Source organism: Ornithodoros turicata, chromosome 4, assembly GCF_037126465.1.
Source record: "Ornithodoros turicata isolate Travis chromosome 4, ASM3712646v1, whole genome shotgun sequence".
Taxonomy (NCBI): domain Eukaryota; kingdom Metazoa; phylum Arthropoda; class Arachnida; order Ixodida; family Argasidae; genus Ornithodoros; species Ornithodoros turicata.
This window is the reverse complement of record NC_088204.1, coordinates 59,245,152-59,265,823: the sequence shown is the minus strand read 5'-3', so window position 1 is coordinate 59,265,823 and position 20,672 is coordinate 59,245,152. Positions and strand designations below refer to the sequence as shown.

General features: G+C 44.7%; 1 long non-coding RNA gene and 1 other non-coding gene across 2 annotated transcripts in view; both read left to right on the top strand.

Moving 5' to 3' along the window:
* The window catches only part of LOC135393243 (uncharacterized), a 29,783-nt gene that overhangs the window by 9,007 nt on the left and 104 nt on the right, over positions 1–20,672 (top strand). The window lies entirely within an intron of this gene.
* On the top strand, positions 2,193–2,265 carry Trnat-agu (transfer RNA threonine (anticodon AGU)). Its single transcript has one exon. It is a non-coding gene; the product is annotated as a tRNA-Thr (tRNA).

The window sequence follows — 20,672 nt, the reverse complement described above, 5'->3', positions numbered from 1 at the left end:
TGAAACGTAGCACTTGGACTTTGCGTGCTGGTGTCGAAAAACTCCGACATGGAAAGCTTTGTAAAGCTAAGATAACATCAACCACAAAAGTCAGTAGATGCAGCCCACAAAGAGAAAATGAAGAAGAATTCGCCTTGGTCGGACCTGCCTTTTTTCCTTGTGCTCAGTTGACCTTTGCAGCCCACACATGACTGGAGATCCCTGCACCTCAATAGTCAAGGAGGTCACACGGGTTTATGGAATTACACAATCCCGCGGAGGAGTAACCTGTAACAGGGGTGGTTAGGGCTTTCCCCTTGCTGATCCTGGATGTTTGGCGCCATCTACATGCCATCGTGAATCGGAGATGGCTCCTCCGTGATATCCCCTCTTAAGGACAGACTTCATCTCGTACAGCCGACAAGCGAAACTGCGAGTACCGGGTAACTTGAGGGCTGAATTAGCTGAATGCAGAGCAGAGATCGGCTTCAGATTTTACAGGAACTTTACTAATTTACAAATTACATTTATCTCACAACAAGATAGCAAATAAGAAAATCAATCATACAAAATCAAGAACTATCCCAATGGAAACTAATATTTTCAGAGAACACGTAATTCATGCTAGAGCTGAGATGGTAGTGAGCTCCATGGATCGATGTGATGTCCAGGTGTCCAGGCGAAGCAGGCGTCAAACCGTCAGTGCACGAGGTGGAAGATTTTGCACACTGTGATGTCCACACATACTCAAGCCCAACTCCACGTGACCCGCTCTCTCGCAAAATTCATAATTAGAGTGGACTTTTTCCAACTGCCTTTTTGTGCACGCCTTCCTCTTTGTTTGTTGCATTTAACTCGAAACGCTCAATACTAATGCGAAACGCTCAATACTACTTTCGTTCGTAATGTGAACCTTCCTATGAATATTCAGCAAAGCTGGGCTGTTAAGTCGTCTTTCCTCGCAGCGAGACTCGATCCATGTCTTCAGATGTTGCCGTGTAGAAAACGAGCTTTCTGTGGTTGCAACACTAACAGGAAGGGTAGCAAGAATGCATGGTAGCAACAGTATGTGCGGATACAGTTCTAATGTGTACTCCAAAATCACTGCCATTGCTTTGGATGGTAGTGTTCCCTTCACTTTTTTCCTTGCGCGCTTTCTCTGCTAGAGAGCAAACTCTCCTGTAGGGTGTCTAGGTGAAGGCGATGTAACGGGTCATATTTCGCTGCAAGAACGATCAAGCGATCGTTTCCATTTCTATTAAGTACACAGCGCTGTAGCAGGGAGTTTAAGCAATATATATGAAGTACTTCTTGAGGGAGTCGACTACCAATTCAATCAGAGGTATGTAAATCATCACGCGGAAGTATGATTCAGCGCAGAGGGTTCGGATGTTCAGCCTTCTGTCTCTCTCGCAGCCTGTGACATACCCAGCTTCGTGGTGCCTGTCATGTTACGAATGCACTGAACTGTTGACATCTTTGAGATAGAGAGGTTCAAGCTGTGGTTAAAGCATGGACAGCGTACGGCATTGATACACACTTTCTTAATGTCATGGAGAACCCATCAGTAGCAGTGCCAACACATTTCGTTGGATCGAGACTGAATTTGCTCAAACAAGAAAGGACAAGTTTGCCTAACATTTGCCCTGTCCGTGTGGGTTCAGTGGATTCTTCTTCGATGTCAGAGTCGCTCTCAGAAACCACTGTATGGTCCGTGATATGTTCAGCATAAGGATCGATACAGCTAACAAAGCCCTCTAGCATTTTATTCTCGTGCATGTATGTGAAAACCAAGTCCATTTGGGACATGTGCAGCGTTGGCTGTTTCACTGAACATCACACTGCAGTACCCACTATTTCGAATACGACAGACAATGATATCTGTAATTTTGTCTCCACAACATTGAATGATTTCATTGTGAATTGTTTTGCTAGTGAAAAGCTTTCACTTGCTTGCTGTTGAAAGATGTTTTTTGAGCATGCTTTCTCCACAATGCTCTCTGAAGCATAACAGCTCCCTGAAATTCCCTTCATTTCTTTCTCATCATTCAAAAGAAGCACTGCGCTGTCATCCCTATGCCCTTGAAATGAGATGTTGTGCCTTTCAAGGAATACTGTGTTGTCAGTTGCTGTACCCAGTCCCTCCCTGTTCGCTTGCACCTGCCTCGTGTTGATTCTAGAGCACCATCTCTGCTGAAGAGCAAGAGAGGCGTGTTAGCTTAGCTCAGTTGGTAGAGCCCTGGACCAGTAATCCAGAGGATGTGGGTTCGAGTCCTACAGCTGGCTAACCTTTTCAGATACTTTTATCTTTCACCGTTTCTGCTGAAGGGTTTCGCAAACTTTTTCAATGTCACTGTAACAAGCACCTGCAAAGAAGTTGCTTTGTTGAAGCCCCCCTTGTGGCCTGTAGCAAAACTTGCAGAACAGACCTTTTTGAGCATCTGAAAATAATAGCCATGAATACTGATCCAAGTGTTCTTCCCGGAAGTACTGCTGTTCTTTTTTCTTTCCTCTGTTACATTCGGAAAAGGGGAAAATGTAGTCCTTAGGAGGTACCGAATGGCGCTCCATTAATCCCATAATAATGCTGTCACTGGGTGGTTTTATAAAATTGCCAATATCATATGCACTTTTGTTACAGCTATAGCATTATGTTGCGCAGCACTTGATGGTACAGAGGGTATTAATCGGTCACAAATATTGGTGTGGGAAGTGGGCGTCTCTTCCGTTCAAGAATAGGCTGTCGTATCTATAGGGGCATTCTGACACATACTGTGATGACCGCTCCCGGTAGGAACGACAGCACACGAGATAGGGGTACCTTTGGGGTAGTTTGTGGAAGGAACGAGGCCAACACCAGTAAATAATAGGCACACAATTTAATCTAACACAAGAGATCTGTGCACAGGCTGTCGGCTTACCACAATTGGACGTTGTCCTTGGGGCACAATCTGTGACGGCACAGTGTTGATGGACGCTGTCGAGCTGCTTGTTGAGTCTGAAGTCACAGTCTGAAGTCCGTGTCGGGCCCTGCGACACCAGTTGTTCCGGGTTCCCCCGTCCGAGCGATGACTTCTCCCTGCAGGCGGTTCTGTGACGAGTCTTGGTCGTCCGCCCTCACTTCTCTTTCCCCCTGGTTATGGAGCTGCTCCCCTTTTATGGACTCTCCGGTCACCGTTCCCACTCACATCCCTTGCTTAGGGAAAAGCCGGCCAAGTAATGAAACGGCTTCCTGGAATCGGCGGTTTCGTGTGAAGTCGTGATCGCCTTCCCTCTTCCCATCTGTCGCTTCAGTTTACGTGCCCTGCTAGCTTCCGCAGGCCACGGCTACTCCCTGCTTTGGGAAGAGTCGGGGAAAACAGGGAAATTGCTAAAAAGAGAGTTTTCTCCGCACTATATCTTCGTGCTAGACGTTGGTTCGTCAACAGTTGACTTAGCTCTGGGTGGGGGCGTTCAAACAATGTCGTGCTGTCCATTCTTTCAAACGGCCGCTGTAACTCCAGGGGTACTCATACACACACAAAGAAGATGCTCGTAGAAGCATACGACTGGCCTGCTCGATGGGCACATCTGAAGAGCCCATTTAGTTATTCTAGGAACCTCACTTCCGAGGAACATCACAGTACTAACAGGGACTATGGAAGTGAGAGCGATGTCATCGAGCTTGGCATGTACGGCGAGAGAATTCCCCTTGGATTCTCCTTTCGTAGCTGCCTTTCTAAAGTAATTCAGTAGCGTGACAGCATTTTTAAGTTTGTGCCGTACAGGGGTCCCAGGTGGATCCTGTGCAATACAAAGCTGGGGTTACATTGAATCGTATATCTTCAAGCTCCATTTATTTCTTATATACTTCCCGACTGTACAAATTCACATTGTGTCGCTATACATCTAAAATTCACACCAGAGTTAGGTCCCATTTTGCAAGGGCACATAACAATTAAACAAACGAAACAGTTCAACACAAATATGCTACATGCTCCTGTGTGCTAAAAACAGCTTGTCTAACGATATCATTGGCAGCAAGTCAAAGTAACATATCTATTTGTCCTTTCTTTTTCACTGGCAGTTAATTTTGTCCCTCAAACTATGGTTGAAAAGTGCCATATTGCCATATACATAAGGAAAAGTGCAGAGATGTGCTGTAACTACTTTTATAGTAGTTTAACTACGTCACAGATGCACTAGTTAAAACTACTTTGCAACTATACGATGTAGTTGTTTAAGTGCATTCGTAACTACTCTGATATTTTGTGTGCGTCGTTATATTATATGATCGCTTAGGTGTAGAAAAAGCGCGTGGGTGCATGGGGAGCGAGAAGACAGTGATCTCCCACACTTGGAACAGTCATTGCACAGCATGCGCCGTTCCATACAATACTGATGCAACGCCTCCTCTAAAAAGATGCCTGCCGCATCGCCAGCTCTGCCATTAATACCAGCCTGCCCCCGTGTTATGGGCCCGCACCGCACGGTGGCGCTGCGTTCCGACACTACTGCCTCGGCTTCCCAACGTGCGCGGCTGCATCGAAAAGAGTGCAGCTCACCATTATGACCTTAGAAACTCTATTCTGCGACAGTTATCATTAATAATGCATATGATTGTGTAAAGACTAGAATTTGAGATTTATCGCGACTTGCCAGACAGTTTTTCGTTCCCATCAGTGGGTCGTGCCTTGCCACAGATGCAGATATTTTAAAATTTGAAACAAAACAATTGCAGTGGGTAGCTTACCACTTTCATTGGAAGCGTTAAACAGCGTATTTAGTTCTTAAAGCTTCAGAACCTTTCTGGACAGAGGCTTTTGCTCCAGAAATTTGGCTGTTGCATTTGTGTCTGTGACTTGCGATGCATAATTCGTAAGCACAGGTTTTATCAATTTTCTTGCAATCAGTTCCAGCAGTGCTCTCCTGTGTTCCAAGTCGTTCTGACAACATGTCAGAACAGGGTGGTCAATAATTGTGCCAACCGTTCTCTGCACGCATACCTCTGACGGCTTCTGGATGTTTCTCCTGTGCTTCAGTACACTGTCTACAGAGCGTCTAAGCCCCAGCAGAACTTTGACAAGTTCTTGGCTAGGGTAGCAGAGCCCTCCCTGGTCTTGGTGAGAAATGAGTCCATGGAGGGGCGTGTTTGCTTTGGCTCCTCGGATAAGTGATATGCAGTTCTCACAGGAAATGTTTTCGATTGCTGCATGGTTGATGTAGCCACCAACCATTGCGATGCTTGCATCATCTGGTGTTGAGGTGAGAGGGACTGTTGAAAGACAGTGTTCCTTAAGCTCCTGCTCGGCAGCTTCATGAATGTAATGTCATCACTTGTGACACTGTTGCGTTTCTGCTGTGTCGGAAGGAGTTGCCTTGCAACAAATGATGTGCTGCTTTGAACATTGCTTTCCTTAGATGCAACAATGACGCCGGTCTTTAGCATTTTCTCTATACCCCTAATGGCACTCCTCACATCCATCATCTCGTTGCATCCTTCACTTCAGCACAAAAAGCCAAACATTGATTCGATTGGATCACTGGACAGTTGGAACACAAACACAGTCAGTCAACACAAACACAACACAGTCAACACAAATTGGAACTGGTTCACAGTTAGCAGGTGTCGGATGCATGCCACGTTTGACATTGTCGTGAATACTAGGGCATGGTATGTCTCCTTGCTGAAGAAGTTATCCGTTCGGCTCTCCCCCTCCAGGTGTTCTATGTACCCAAGGAAGGTCTTCTCGAGTCATTCAAGCCTCGGGTCGTCAGTTTCTGTGAACTGCCGCACATTCTCGTCGTTGAGGTGGATATGCTGTTGGCAGTTCGAGACATCCATGAGCGCAAACCACTTCTGAATCATTTTCACGAACATGATTGTGTCCTCAGCTGATGAAAACTCCACATCACAAGTGTGTCCGGTTTTCTCTTAAACTGTTATATGCTTTTATCATGGTCTTGGCGCATTATGGTCATAGTCACGGCTGCGCCATTAAAACACGAATCATCATCATCATCAACAAGTGTGTCCGGCCTGGTCCTTTGGGTAGCTTAATGCAGCAGTAACTGGAGTAGAAAAATGCTGCACGGCTGACCTGACATTCATTTTCTCAATGTTAGATGGGCATAAATGCTTTCGTGTCAAGAACCTGACCGGTTTCACTGTTGAGTGTTGCTGCATCTTGTGGAGTTTCTTGACACACCTCGATGAGATTTCCTGTTTCCCGCCAATTTCTTTTGCGAGGGACTGTGATTTCATATTTTTTACAATATGGCTGTGGTCAAAAGCAAAGAATATCATCTTTGACAAATCTGCAGGATGTGGTGCTTCAATGTTTGCATTGCTTCCACACAGTTGGTCCATTGCTGTGACGTTTTTTGTGGTTATCAGTTACCACACAAACCACATCGAACCTCCTCTTCTTCAGTCTTTTTGACAAAGTGGTGAATGCATGCAGCAAGTTGATCTCCTGTGCACCCCTTTGTGAAGAAATACGCTGCTGGTATCTTGAAGGAGATATGTAGGCCACAGAGCAGGAAGCAAAGAAGTGAGTTTACCATTGATCATTTATCTGCACTGGGAAGAAGATTCTGTAGGTCAGAACCCTTGTCCACATTACCCACAAAAGCATCCCTTTGTTTTTGGTATCCCAGGCGCTGTTTTATCCTCATCTCGTCGACAATAAGCCCGCACACCTTCGCTGGAGAAGATTCTAGTGCGAGCAGTTCTGTTTGCAGTCGGCAGCAAACTAAGTTGCTGAAACCCACGTCACCAGAGACACTACCAATATATTTCTGTAGTGTAGTCCTGCACGGAAGCCTGAGGAGTTCTTCTGATCGGATATGCTCATGCCTTGCCTCTGCCTTGGTTGACAAGTTCCGGAGGATGATGCAATGTCTGATGGTCGTCTCGGACCATTGTGACTTCTTCTCGTTGTAACTTTTTACCTGGTCCAGAAGCAGTACTGCTTTTACACTGCCTTGCTCTGCGTCGGACACGATTTTAGAGAATTGGCTCACATGGCACTCCTTTTTAAACCTCTGAAGTTTCTGTTTGTATGCCCCCATCATTTTTTAGGTACTTCGTATTCGTTCATTCAGTGCACATTCTTTTTCTCGCCAGCGCTTTCGATGGCCAAATAAAGACGACGAACATGGACTGTCATTTTGCGTTCCGCACGAGCGTCTAGCGCACGCTGCTGGTGAAGGTACCGCTTGGTTGTCAGTAGAAACTGCGGTCGTTTCAGCTTCAAGTAGCACAGAAGTCATTTTTAACATACAGTTTTCTTCCTATAAAACTGTTAAGTTTGCCAGTAAGATGCACCATACGAAGTAATTTACACCGCAGAGTCATAATTATCGCAGAAACTGAATTTAAAATACGCCGCAAAAAGCGACAGTCCGCAACGGTGGTGAAGAGCAGTACCAGCCTGTGATCTGCCTGGAACCTCGCGCTGACGCTATAAGGATAACGCTCAGTAATTGGCCTAGAGAAATGCTGTCTGCTACTCCGCTGTCGTCTGCTACTCGGCTGTTCGGGGTTCTGATAAAGCCTTTCTTCTTGCTCGGTAATGCTTCGGCCACTCCTTCTATCCCCAATTCTCCGGGAGAACTGGCAACACAAGTTTACGGCAGCAAAGGGACAATGCAGTGACCCCCACTGACCGGCAAACCAGAACGAGTCTCCTTATGCCGTCATCGGTGACGTGCCATCATACCTCCTCATCCTCGTTATAGCTGGAGTGGCGTGTTAAGGGTCAAGGTGCGGAGCTATGTTTATGTGAGCTTTTTCTGGGAAACAAATTGCACATGTCAAAACCTTTCGCGCTATTCGGTAAAATGACACACACACTTTCATCAGATGTCTTAATCTGAATTTTTTTTTTGTATGGCCCTCTGTACTCCTTTCAGTCAGGTTAGCTGCTTCTACATCACTACAGCCATTGATAGGAAAGTCACCTGCGACAATAACTCTAGGTGTCCCGGAAACTTCTGTGTCACACGTGGCCAGCCTTTTTCTCTTGCTAGAAGATGGGGCAGCCGGTGAAGAGCCTTGCTGGTGTTTGTGGATGGACGTGTCACTTCGACTGTTTGCAGGGGATTTCTGCATGTGGGGGGGTACAGCCTTGAAAACACTTAAAACACTCCTGGCTTCAACTGCCACTTCTTGTCACCTTCTTTAAAGTCTGTCGACAGGAAGTGTAGGCTGCACACCACTGAATAATTTGACGTGCTGTTTGACATCCAGTCTTTTCTTGCAATCGCATTTAGCCATAGTTCACGTGCGGCACTTTCTTCTTTCACAGCTTCTCGCTTCCGCCGACTCGATCTGTACAGTGGCACACAGCAACATCACATAATAACAAGCCACTGTGCCAAGTGTCCAGGAAAATACAAGCCGCACAAAATAATACTGCGCACAGCAAGGAAGAAACGCAACCAGCTGTTGCTCAAATAGCAGATATTCCTTGTGCTTGCTTGACTGCTAGTGTCGGCTGACTCGGCCTCCCTCTGCTAAAAGGGGAAAAGGCACAGCAGGAGCTGCGCCGTTGACGCGGCAGGTGTCTTTTTAGAGGAGGCATTGACTGATGCAGTAATATGTCATGCAACCATAGAATCATGGCCTTCAATCTGACCACAGAGGGGGTGTAAGCTTTTTTGAATGTGCTGTGTGTGTCGATCGTTATGTACCCTGATTAACAGAAAAGCCGCACTTTCTGTTCATGTGCATATTTCGCGATGATTTTGACAGCACTTTGCAGTAACAGACTCTTTCAATAAAAATATTGCGATGTTTCACGCAATTTCTACAATAATTAGTGGAAGCAGATGTCTGCTCGTGTGAACGTGCTCGCCATAATTTCTGTTTGCAAAATATTAGACTCCCAATGAATAGAGAAGATGTGGAAAAAGTGATACAGATATTTATTTTGGTTCAAGATCTTATCTTATACAAGCAGTCCACATCATGCAACGCAGCTCAACAAGTAAGTCAGAATGTAGGGGCTTGTTATTACAAGTTCCAGGGTACAAACAAACAAGAATACACCCTTGCGTTCTATCTCTCTATCTCTACCCTTGCGCTCTCAAACTAACTGTGTGGGTCGGAAGAGTTAATGAGGCTCCCGAGAAGGTGTTGTGAAGCCGACGACCATTCGGTCTGTTTCGATTCCCTGAATGCTGCCGCTTCATCTGAAGAGAGGTGCAAGATATGCGTTGCATGTCCTCTTTCTGTCAGCACCGAAATAAAGTCCTGAGCCGACCGAATTACATCCGTTGCTTGAGACCGCATGTTGTACACACTTGCTGCGTGTTGAAGAGGGGATACGAGTGAGGCGGCATCTCAGATTCACGATTTTTTCGCATGTAGATGGCACCACACGAACATACGGGTCTCAGCCTGGAGGAAGCTGTAACCATTACCCTTAGTACAAATAACTCACTCCTCCGCAGGATTGTGAAGTCCCATAAACATGTGTGACCTCCTTGACTATTGAGATGCAGGGATCTCCCGTCATGTTTGGGTTGCCAAGGTCAACTCAGCTACAGGTAAAGAAGGAAAGAAAGAAGGACGTCCCGACGAACGCCAATTCTTCCCTGGTGATTTCTTGGTATTATGTTATCTTAGCTTGTCTGACTTTCTGGACATAGCATGGAGTCCAAATGTTATATTTCGTTGGCCCTTCCTTATTTATATTCACCTGCTGATTTTTCTTTGGCTCTGAGTTCTCACACTAGAACATTTTGCAGACAGAATGTATTTATAACGGAATGTTTGTATTTAACTGACTATTCAGTTAGTGTATTTACCGTGCGTCTTTGTGCAAGTGAATCTAAATTTATTTGTCGCTACAAACATTAACCGAATAAGTCATTCGAAACCTAGACAAGATAAGCCGTGCAGCAGACCTTTGCATTTTGTCTTCTTTCATCGTTGTTTTTCTCGGATAGCGTGGATGTGCAGAGATTCAAGACTGCAGATGCATACTCCAAATAAGGTGGAACTAATGTTTTGATTGATTGATTTGTAAAAGAAAAAAAATGCAGATGTTAGTCCAGACGCTCTTGTGCCATAAAGCACCAAAACACCTAGTCCAGAGCCACTCGGGGCTAATGCTTTATATGTTGTTACCTTAATGTGTTTTGTTGTACCATGCCGAAATTTCCTTCTTGGTATCCACAGACTTTGAGTGGCTTTCGCACACATGTGGATATCCCATTTCAGAACTTCCCCTTTAAATTTGCCACCAGCCTATGAGAAGGGTGCCCAGAAGAAGCACAGACTGTCGACTGCTCCCAACGTGAGGCCACTTTGTTCAATATGTGTAGTTCGTCGGATTGTTCCCACTGTATCTGTTCAGCTGTGTTGTTCATAAATGACAAAGGCCTTAAAATAACTAGTGGCCTCCCTTCTTCGGCTGAACAAAGCAAACAAATAAATAAAAAAGCAGAGGACACTGATTGCCTGCACCGTATGCTTGAATCAAAAGTTACAGAAAAACAGGTGCGTACGACGCACTCCACGGAGCTTTGAACTCCTTTCCAACAAACGTCTTTCGAACAACCGGCGTCGATCAACCGGCGTTCGATCAAATGGCATTCGAGCAAACGACGTTCGATGAAATGGGCGGACACCCAGTTTCAGTTTAATTACTTTGCGCCTATGTGCAAGTGAATCTGAATTTGGTCCTTACAACATACATGTATCCTTCGAAACCTAGACAAGATATCAGAAGGCCAAAACTTACAAGGCCGAAAAATTAAAACATCAGGATTCGAACATTGAAATCCGTATTTGATTCGGAAATAGAATTGAATATGCAATTACGCGCTTCCGTGTTCCACAAATTGAAATATTCAGAATGTCCTAGTAAAGGCAAAGTCCGAAGTCGACCAGTACACACGTTCCAAAAGCGGATATTCCTCAGGTGCCATTTTTTCCAGGGCACGTTTCTTCAGGGAACATTTCTTTTCAGGGTATATTTCTTCAGGGAAGATTTTTTTCAGGGACATTTCTTGCGGGGACATTTTTTTGGGGAACATTTTTACCTGGACCCGCTCGAGCCTGGGACACTTACGAGCACTTATGCGATATCGATCTAAGACATGTTTGTGTGTTAGACTACATGCTTCACTCTGTAGGCTGAAAACTACAAAGGCCGAGAACTCGGAAGACAGAACTATCAAAAGCCAGAAGCCACCAAGAAATGAAAACTATATACTGTAGAAGTGGTTTTTCTCGCACGGGATTATTTTTCGCGTTTTTCGCGCACACCTCCAAAATCGCGAGTTTAAGTTCCCGCGAATAATTCTGGCCATATGAGGCCGAAAATCGTTCGGCGTTCGACGCTATACCGCGACTACCTGATACTTTCTACTCCATGTAGCATAGGCAGATTAAGCAAGCGCAGAATATTGTTTTATCCCATCAGGCAAGATGAAAAGAAATGAAAAATTCATCATGCTTTTGTTACTCCTATAAACGCTTTGCACTATACATGCAATATACCACTATACCACGAAGCCAGAACATGCCCTTCCCCGCATTCTCAAAACCAGCTTGAATGATAGTACCACATCTCAACCGAACTGGTCGGTGCCCCGAGTGATAATTAATAAGAACTGCTAAAATAAACTGGCTAACTTGCACACGGCCAGTACTATGGCCTCCTACAGGGTCCTTAAAGGTGATTTGACAGGACCTTTCCTCCTATCTCTGTGAGGAGAAGAAAGGAATAGACCTAGAATGCCGCAATCCACGTGAACAACGGATGTCTTAGTACGTGCCGAAATATGCACGAGTATTGACTGCGGCACGATATGCAAGAGCAAAGCACTCCCGGAAACCTGTGTCGCGAATTTAAGTTCTCGCGAATCAATCCTCAAAGCAGCTCTGCTCGAAAACGCGAAACTATTTTTCACGCGGAAAAAAACACTTCTACAGTATTCGAAAAGTTACATCTGCTACATAAGGTAGTTCCACAACGTTGTGCTCAGGACAGGTATTGGGAATTAAAGTGCTACATCCGTCTTATGCGTTACATGACCTTGTCCAGCGCATGCTGCTTTCTGGCATAATCCCTCGTGTACTGGGGTTGATCTTACAGCTGTGGACAGAGAAAGAGCTTCTTTTGAAAAAGTTATTTTAAATAGTGAATTTCTACGTGTATTCTGTTTCAACGTTTTATTCTTAAATTATTTATTTCGCAGACGTCCGCTTGGAATTCCTTATTTTTCGGCCTTTCCATAATCCAGTCTTCGTCTGTTGGATTTGAATGAATTGAAACTTTATTTCACATTGTAACAAGTACAATGTGGGAGCCCCAGTGCAAAAAACTGCAAGAAGCAGCTTGATTTGCTTGAGCTTGATATTACCTCATTAAAGCTTGAGCTTAATATTACCTCATTAAAAAAAAAAAAAAACTGTCTTTCAATTTCAACACATCAGGAGAGCGGATGATAACACCACTCGGTCTCACTGTGCCTCACCTCCCACAACCCTACCGTTCCTTTTACATGCATGCGATGCGAGACGAATATTGTGCAAGTCCATTGGCAGGCTCTGTAGCAAAGTTTTCCTGGTCTATGCTGCCTATTCACCCTATTCTCAACGCCTTCCCATTATTTTGCAACGACCTACCCAACGTGGATTTCCTCAGACAGGTTTCACGACCTCAATTTGGCCCTTCCGCTGCCGGGGAAATCCCTTCTGGGATAGGGTGCCAGAACAGTGACTGCATTCGCGGAACGATATGAAGTTCAAGTTGTGACCGGCAATGTGGCGCTACTGTATCATGGCAAGATGGGGCAGTTCACGCAGTCGTACATACCTTTTTCAATATTGTGAACAGCTGGAGGCATGGACAGACATGACACTGACACGTGAATATTCAATGAAGAATTCTGCGTAAATGCTACTGATTACATTTCACATATGTTCTACAGCAAACGAGCTACGAACTTCCAAAAGCGAGAGACAGAACTTATAAATTTTTTGCAACTTTTGTAAGGTTTTTAAAAACTTCTGCAACGAAAAATTGCAAATGTCTCCAATGCGAATTGTTTGAAATTCTAAAATCTATCGAACAAGGCCGTTTTGGTCCAAATCGGTTCAGTATTAGCTGCAAAATATTGCATTGTTTTGCCCATAGAGAATACATGGGCCGCCGGAGGTCGTATCCCCTCTTAAGTGAGCCCCCACTCCATCACAGGCATTCTTCCCATGTCCACTCGCTGAAAATATCCAGAGTATCAGCTGAGTGTTACACCGCATCTCGTGTAACTGATTTGTTTTTGAAATGTGCCGCCGCATCGTCCGACACTCAGACGACGTGTGAGAACACTGGCAGTATGTCATCAAAGGCGTCCAATATTCCCTTCAATGGAAAAAGCGCATGCGCTGCATCATGGCTTGCTTTTGCCACGCTAACGGTACAAGATTTTGTCGTTGCAACGCATGTGAAGAGAGATGTTGGAAGACGATATCTGCTCATTTAGCTTATCTTATAACCTCTTCTGGTTCCCCATAGTCTGAGGCAGAACAGCATGGCTTATGCTACAGGTCAATTGCAGTGGCAGAAAAATACCTGTAGCAATTCTTGCACAACTTGTTGTCATTCACTGTGTGCTCAGGGCCGAGTACTCTCCGCAGCGCTGCGGTATCCAGGCCTACCTGTATTGTGGTTCATGCACCAGCTTTTATAAACTTGCGGTGAATGCACATGCTTGAAAACAGCAAGTGACGACGAAGTACGCCAGTCTGTGGAGCGTGGCGAAGTATGGCAGTTTGTGAGCGCTGTAACTCAGTCATGAAGCTTGTAGCAACCATGAATATTATGTCAAAAGAAAGCTAAGGCACACGTCGTGAACCAGAATTCTTTTCCTCCCAAATCCATTATGGCCTTTTTACACACGTGCCTCGGGAACCATGACAAAATTTTCCTACCTATGACAGCTGCAGCGCAAATTTTAGTGGAACGAAACATGATAGAGAACTGTGCTGCACATCGTTGAATAGAGCGAAAATTAGGCTTTCGTTTAACTTGTAGCTCATTGTCTTGCTAAAACCACGACGGCAGATATATGGGTACAAAAAGTGCGTAACATTTATTTATTTATTTATTTGAGTACCCTCAGGGCTTTACAGCATTAAAGAGGGGAGCAGGATTATACAAAGTTGGTCAACACTAGTGGAACAGAAACAAGTTCAATAAAAGGAAAAAAAAAAAAAAAAGGAGAAAAAAAGAATTAACAATAATACTGAATGAACAAATATCACCACTACTCTACTGGAAACCCGGTATGCAGGTTATGTTACAATTAAGTGATCAAATAGCGATTTTCTAAACTGTGCGCTATCAGTGATGGAGGTGATATGACCAGGAAGATGGTTCCATTGTTGTGATGTCTTTGGTACAAATGAGTCAAAATAGGTTTTCTGAGCGCAAAGGGGGACGCCGACCTTTTGTCGATGATCCACTCTCGATGATGTGTACGATGGACTTGTCAGTAATAAACGTTTTAAAGCTTGATTGTGGTAATATATTTTGTGGAACAAGCACAGACGAGCTGTTTGACGGCGATGTGATAAGGGGGATAGATTAAGAGTTGACTTCATCAGGGTCACACTGGCTACACATTGAGTAGGGACGGCTTTTCACGGATTTTTTTGTAAAAGGTTTCGCTCGTCTGAGACAATAATTATCAATCAGCCCCAGAGCGTATCCCCTTCAGACCAGACTTAACTTGAGTCCATGTAAAAATTCTTCAACTCTCTATTGCACACAAAAATATGACTTGCAAACATCCAAGAAAAAAAAGTTTTTTTCAAGTAGGATCGTAGTATCATCACTACCGAAATGTCCAGTCGACTGGACATTGGGGCTGAAAGTTCCCAATTGGCTCTCATATCTGACTTACACAAATCTGTAAAAAACTGCATAGAACATGCGCTCATGACACTTCATCTTGAGTGGAAATTCAGCAGTTTCTTTCAGACTTCAGACATAAAAAGATGTTACATTTAGTGCATCGCACTTGTGACTTCTGTGTACAGCCAATGTTCCTACACCTCGGTGAATTCTTCATGGTCACTGCCTCAGGATAGTGTTCGAAACCATCGTATCTCACGTCAGTGAGTGGCAGTGAGCCGAGCACTGTCCTTGGCTTCCCCTCTGAAGCAGGCAATGATGAAGGTCGGCCCCTCTTTGCAGTTTTGACTGCCCTCCCGCAAAGTATCAATGCCTCAGCAACCTCCATCCTGTAACAAACACACAAAACAATGAGCATTCACAGAAATTCACCGTTGCTCTTTTCTGACTCACCGAAACTCCATGAGGTCGATGATGTTCTTCTCAAGCATCCCAGTGGCCCTGCAGTCTGTAGAAGTACCTATCAAAACAAAGTACAGTGTCTGTGTTATCTGGAAGACACTCTGTCAGCCTCATCACGATATTTCCACCTAGTCCCAAGCCTTTTGTTTCCTCAGGTGTCCTAGTCTTCGCCCCTTGGTAAATTTCAAAGTCGAAGACCCTTCCGTCCACACTTGATAAGACAAAATTCTTCAACCCGGTAGGGTTTGGTTTCCCTCGTACGTATTGCCTCAGTATTGTGTGGCCCGTAAAGGGTATCATCTGTTCGTCGATACTAGCAACATTCGGCCTTGGAATCGACAAGCAGGTCTTCCGCATTTGGGTTAGGAGCGGGCGAAGCTTCCACAAGTCATCATTTGGGTCTTTATCAACCAAGTTGTCTATGAGGTGAAGTGAGTTCCTCAAATTGAAGACCCTTTCGTGGGAAATGTCGTCTGCTACACCTCGGAACACGTGTTCTCGAGGACCAGTAGAGCCGCACCCTTGGGAGGTTCAGTGTACCCATGACAATGTGTGCTACAATTAAAACCTTCATTTCTTTTGTGGTGGCATTCAGTGATTTTCCAGCATCAGAACGCTGTAGAGGGTTGTCTTGTCTGTCAAAAGCTCCCAAATTTCAGCAGGAAAATAATCTGCGAAGTACTCCACCGGTCTACGGATTTCCTTGCCTTCCCACGACACAGGGTCGAAAACAGCCAAAACCGGCTCGAATTTCTTGGCCTTCCACGTGTGCTTTCTCTGGGCAGCAATGGGCCGCTCAAAAGATGGCGGCTTGGCGGTCTGTAGGAGGGCCTGAGTCCTTTAAATGCGGCCCGCCAGTACTCATTTGTCACCAAGGTAAATAGAGGGTTCGACGCATACATAGCCTTCGCCAATGCTTTATCAGCATTCGTCTGAGCCTCCGGTGTCATCCTATCGACGAAGGATGTAACTTTTGTGCTTACCGATTCCTTGCTACTTGTTGCACGGGCGCCTTCATTTGAGCTTCCAACGATAGGAGGGCTCGGAGATCGGCTTCGATGGGAGCTCACTTCCTGTTCCGGGCACTTAATGCACTGAGATATGTGTCTCGAAAGTCGTGTGGCATTGGGGAACGTAAAGCTAGTTTGGCAGTAGTTGCAGTCGCACCAAATCATCAGGAAGGTAACAGCGCTGCTCACGAACAAGATGACCTCTTGTGTTTTTCAAGATGTGTAGTGCATCGACTATGAAGTAGAGCTGTCTTGTGGAACCATTTTGAATACTTGAACATAGGTCATCCACAGTCACACCATCATCTTGCACATTTTCTGTGAAACAGATGTCGTCAAAATTAACAACCTGTATTACTCACTGCATTCACTAGCCGCGATGTCATCAGTGGACATGGCCACAGCAGCTGCTGCGAATGCTTCTAAAGGTCCCTCAACACTAGGCAAGCAAATCGAAGGCGGAACCACATCCTGTGCTGGTGCCTTGGAGGACATTCTTTTAGGGAAAGCTTCTTCTGGTTTCCATGTGGAAGGGACAGCATTGGGCTTTAAGAGCTGTCTGTTGTCAGATCTCCTCTCAAATTGACTGTCTTCGAAGTGGTCCTGTATGAAATAGAAATGAGTATAGTAGTGGTGCAAGTGGTGCTGTATGCGAGAAAACCAGCGTGCAGACAAGATGCAACACAGGCACTATTGTACATTTAGGAGCCAAATAAAGTAATGTAAACTTCACATTATATTTGGGGTTCCACATGCAGTCCTATGTACGGTTTCCATCCCTCACCACTAATTCAAATGCAGGCACCACGTACGCCGAAAAAAGACAAACAAAGCTGAGTCATTCGTATCGCACTGCTAGGGCTCATTCTATCTCGAGCTCATGTGCTTTGGAGAGACTGCGAACATAAGCAAATGCACGTGCGTGCGCTCGTCCGTTTTTTGTGTAACACATGCTTTTTCCTCTTTGTGGTACGCTATATTAAAGCTTGTGCGGAAGTACTCGCCTCACACAGTCGTGACGACACAGTAGGAACAAAGTCCTTCCTTCGTATAACGTGCAGCCAGCGTGCACGACGATCAGCATTCCGAGCTCCCGTAGGGAAACGAAACATTCATTTTCCACGTCCACTATGGCTTTTGCAGCCGAGTGCACAGCAACCAGTCGTGCCGCATTGTCACAGAGCACACCCGGAGCATTCGCTGAGTGCTACAAATAGATATAACTCCAGCAAAGATGCGAGTGAACAGCCAAAGTACCACTGAAGTTCGGTCACTGCTGCTGTGTATCCAGAATGGAGTCGCGGAGCTGCTGTCGTCCAATGAGTGTGCGGCAGTGTTGCCAGCTTGCTGTCGGCACAGGGCTGGGGAAAAAAAATTCAATACTCTGAGCATAGCAATTTAGTGACTCTAGTCGTGCCTACACAATCCCCAGTGCTCTTGGTGCTGTAAATATTCATTTGCTCATCCAGGCTCTGCAGCATATACGCTGTGACAAATCACCTGAAGGAGCCTAGAGGTGCGTCTATCTCATGGAGTTCTGAAAACTCTTCTGTAAATATGGTATCATCGGAGTGCTCGTCTTCGTTATTCGCTGCACAATGCGATGGAGAAGGCAAATTCCTCGTCGTTCTCGTCGTTGGAAAGATAGCTGACATAGCTGCAGTCATCGACAGCGCAGATACGCTCCAATATATCCCGGGCAGAGCAATCTGCAATAAATATACATGCCGAAACAAATATTAGGACAGATACTACCCCAATGGACCAGGCATATAGTACCCTGAAGGCGCTGCTCACTGTATCAGTATGATACGCACGACCATACGGCTTGACAAAATTTGTTTCCGGACGATTAAAGGCAGCAAATGTACACTCTACAACACATAAGTAAATAGCAAATGCCAGGAATATTCACTCGTCTCTTGATTTCGCACTCAGACCAAAAAAATCTTGAGCTGTTACGGCAGGCATGTTGTTATTACAGGCCGACATCTTGAAAGAAGGCTTTGGGGCCCCTCACAATCGCTATGAGCACTTCTTTTTGTGAAAAATGTAGGCTAGATGTAACTCCGGCTCCGCTGATACATTGGGCATTTATCCACCATTTGTTTACTGGCGCTGAATTTGACGGGGGTAAAATTGCCGTATCACTCATGCTGCAGTGGGCAGTAGAGGGATTGTGGATTTAAATTCGTGCCAGGCAAACATTATGATGTAAAATAGAAGCATGGTTTTGAAGCTTTACAGCAGCTTCAGGTAACGTAATCATGTTTTCTTAAAGGGACGGAACCACTACGTTCAGCATGTGCCAACAGGCTACCTGGCTAATTTTTTGGTCTGGAAACTGTTTATATATTAACTAAACAAATTTTAAAGATCAGCACTGCCTCCGCGGCTGCAGAAGATCCAGCGGTGTGACGTCACCCTGTAAGCGGAGAAGTGAGGGTGGCGCGCAGAGGAGGAAAGGCACTTTCCAGATGCCTGCACGGCTGTGGCATTCTTTTATGGCCCTTCGAACTGTAGAGATTCCCGACCCTTGGTTTGTACCATTTTTCCATTTATGCCATTATTCACTTCATGCAGCTGAGTATGACCTCCATTGCTGTTGTGCCATTAAGCATCCATTCAATCAATCATGCACATGATAAGCAGGGATCGTGGGACTACGCTCTAGTTTTTTAATGTAAATTCTCTGATTATACGTACTCATACATACATCAGCTTCGGTTCTTTCTTTGTAGCGCTAGCCACTCCAACCACCTTTTTTAGTGAGGGGCACAGAAGCTTGTTTACAGAAATCAGCGTCTGAGATTTCACTTGCACGCAAGATGCATTTGTTTGCCTTTCACATGCTTTTTCGATGACTGTGTCACATTTTTATCAAGGCTTAAAAAACAGGGGGGCCCAACACACTATTTTCCCATGCATTCCAGCCTATTAGCTGTGTCAAACCCTGCGGGCTGCCATGTTGTGGACCAATGTTATCAACATTGGCTGTTTTTCAGAAATATCAATATCGGAAATATATATATTGGAATGTTGTCTGTTGTCTGCGGTGTTTGCTTTCGTATATTGCGCTAATCCTCTTAATTACTGTGTGAACTCCTTGTGGCATTTTCGACGAAGAACATTTTGTATAGAGTGTGACGTGCTGTCAGATATGATTGCCTATCCTGTATTAGTACATAAATGACAAGTGGTTGCAAACTCACGACAGCACCTGAAGCTTGAAGGATCGAGAGGTATTTCGGAATATAAAAGGTGTTGCGACAGAAATCGCCATTCCTTTGAAAAAATTTTCAAATTTCTTCTTTAAAGCTTTTAAACAGTGCATTGCATCGAGTGCCGAGTAGCACCTGATGCATATATGTGCGTATGTCAAGGTATTCACGAAATGCAACAGAACCAGATTTATTTTATGAAAACATCGCACACACTTTGAACTTTAATTGCTTGTGTACGAGCATATGAAACGGAAAATACAACTTTGTACAGGAAGATAGATTGCTTAAAAATTTTCTACACATGACTTGTCTCTGCCACATCATTGTTCAGATTAGGCATACAGTTTTTTTCTTCAGAAATGCAAAAGGCAAAATACAGTTAGTATGTTACAAAAATATCAACACTTATGGAAGCTCAAGGAACATTCTGTTCCTTCATTTCCATGAAACGACGAAATGCCAAGATTCTTTGCGAGCTTAATCGCATAGCGGACAGATGCACTGAAGATTTGGACTGCCAGATGCACCTTCATAATTTGGTGCTTGTATTCTATGTTTGCACGGCTCAGTCTGTTGTCAGCTCGGAACCTTTCTTGAACTTGTAATTGGTGAAGTGTAACGATGTAGTCCCATTCCACTGCCTGCAAATAATTTTAACCGTATTAACAACAACTCAAAGAAAATTTTGATGACGACTTAGTTCATACTTGCTGCTGCGTAATGTGCCTTTGTCACCAGGATGATTTCACAGCAGTTTCAGTGTGTGAGCTGCATCAAATATCAGAAAGATTCTCTTGCCTGGTGTTGGGTGAGGGAACCATGCTTGGAATTCATCAAAATCATTTTCACCAATCTTGCATGAATGCAGCCAAAGAGCTTTCCCATTGTAACATTTGATAACTGTCCGCTGGAGAAAACTGAGACCACATGCATGCCACACCCTGCTAAGCTTGCAATGGCGTTGATGATTCCTCGAAGGACTTCCTGGAACACATTCTGGAAACGCGCAGTTACGCTTTTGTTGAACTAATTTGGGAAAACAGTTTAGTCTTTTATTGAACAGATGACATCATGCTGGTGCTTTGCAGTTGTATGTCATTTCCCTGACACTAATTTTAATATGGCTAATATGCATCTTCCAG